The 1,798-nt window shown below is 51.2% G+C and overlaps 1 long non-coding RNA gene across 1 annotated transcript in view; it reads right to left on the bottom strand.

Moving 5' to 3' along the window:
- Window positions 1-519: 519 nt before the first annotated feature.
- The window catches only part of LOC116186378, a 20,084-nt gene continuing 18,805 nt past the window's right edge, over window positions 520-1,798 (bottom strand). The window contains exon 2 of the long non-coding RNA XR_004151358.1: window positions 520-704. This is a non-coding gene — a long non-coding RNA (uncharacterized LOC116186378). The remainder of the gene's footprint in view (window positions 705-1,798) is intronic.

Genomic DNA, 1,798 nt, shown 5'->3' with positions numbered 1-1,798 from the left:
GCTTTCAAAATCTTTCGCTTCCGTTCGCGAAATCGTCGCCTCGCAATTTCTTTCTCGTTCAAGTGGCGACTTCGCCTCGAGTCGGGGCGGTAAATTGAACGATAAATTTCCGAAAAGAAGGTTGGAAACGGAGGGTGGAGGTGGGGAGGGGCGGGAGAGCGAGAAGGGTGACAGTTGGGCCGGGATTAAAAAATAAAAGCTCGTTATAAATCAAATGGCTTGTCAACGAGCGCGGGGATGGTGAAACGGGTGGAGGGTGGAGGCGAAGGCCAGGCGAAAACCCTTCCGTTAATTGCTCATCCCAGATGCCGACCAGTTGCACAGCTCGCACTGGCTCCTCTTTACGAGTCTTTTCTTTTCCCTCGGCGACGGGAACGATCGTGGAGAGGAAAAAAAAGAAGAAGAAGAAGAAGAAGAAGGCGAACTCGGGGTCTCATCATCCCTCTCTCTCTCTCTCTCTCTCTCTCTCCCATTTCTACCCTAGGATAGAGAAATAGCGGAATAAAAAGAAAGAAAGACACTTTACATAAAATAATGTATTTATTGTAATACCCCACTTCGCTACAGCGATTAACATTGATTTAACACAACTTATACCGTAAATTCTATTGTAATTATGCATTTCCACACTGACACGATGCCTGGCTGCGACAGGACACTGGAACGATCGCTTGCAGCAGGACGATACGAGACAAATCTGTAAGCTGCAACATCACAAAGCAAAAACCCTCTTAATGTCAGATTTCCCAAATTTCTCTCCTCTCGCTCTCTTCAAACACTCTCTGCACTCTCTCTCTCTCTCTCTCTCTCTCTCTCTCTCTCCGCTCGTCTCGTCGAAGGCGAGGTGGCGCGGGGCGCAAAGTGGAGCGGGTACGAGGCTGGCCTCGGCTTTCCGGGGGTCCCCGGGAACGGAGGCCGGGTATCTTTAAGCGAAGATCTCTTCTTCCCGGCGAAAGCGGGCCGGGAGAGGTGGGAAGGGACGGAGGGAAACGTTATTAATTGGCTACACGATAAAACAGTGTTAGTCCCCATTCGCCGTCCTTCGCCGGACCCCCCTTGGCTACTTCTTAAGATATGGGGCCACGCGACTCGATGGGGACACGCGCACACCAACGCTTCCTTTCCGTGTGTCTCTTAACGTCGGCGTCGCGTCGAACACGTCCCGCGAGAGACTCGGCGAGGGTGACGCATTCGCTTCGATTCCACGATTCTCCTTACCTCGTCCACCCCTGAGATCCTCCCTCTTCTTCCCTCTTTCTATCGCGAGAAGGAATAAAAAAATATGTATCAGTTTACAGGAGGGATGGCAATTAAGTGGTAGCAGAGCGAGGTAATTAAATTAAAGCGCGGTTAAAGAGAGAGAGAGGAGCGAAAATACGGATCGCTCCTCCCTCGGTTCCACCACCCTTCTCCTCTTTCTGGACGCCTCTGTTTCCGTCCCCGCGTGTATTGGCCGCGCTTCCTTCGCTTTTTGCTCGTTTCTCGGTCGTACAACGCTCTCTCTCTCTCTCTCTCTCTCTCTCTCTCTTTCGATTTCTCTCCACTACCTGAGGAGGATCGGCGGGTCCTTTGCGTCGCTCGTTACACAGGCGTCCGGTGTCGATGGGGTACACATATATATATATATATATATCGCGTGTGTTTCGCGTTTCATACCCCTATCGTTTCTCTCTCCGGGCCGCATCGTCGACCGACCGACCCTTCCTTCTTCTTCTTCTTCTTTTCCCCTCTCTCCTCTTTTCTCCTTTCTTTTTCTTCTTTTGCAATCGGTGTGCGTGCATGTCTCGACCGTTGCCGT

The sequence above is a fragment of the Apis dorsata genome, unplaced genomic scaffold, assembly GCF_000469605.1.
Source record: "Apis dorsata unplaced genomic scaffold, Apis dorsata 1.3 scaffold_643, whole genome shotgun sequence".
NCBI classification, from domain to species: domain Eukaryota; kingdom Metazoa; phylum Arthropoda; class Insecta; order Hymenoptera; family Apidae; genus Apis; species Apis dorsata.
Note: the sequence above shows the minus strand (reverse complement) of the source record. Positions and strands in the feature narration are given on the sequence as shown.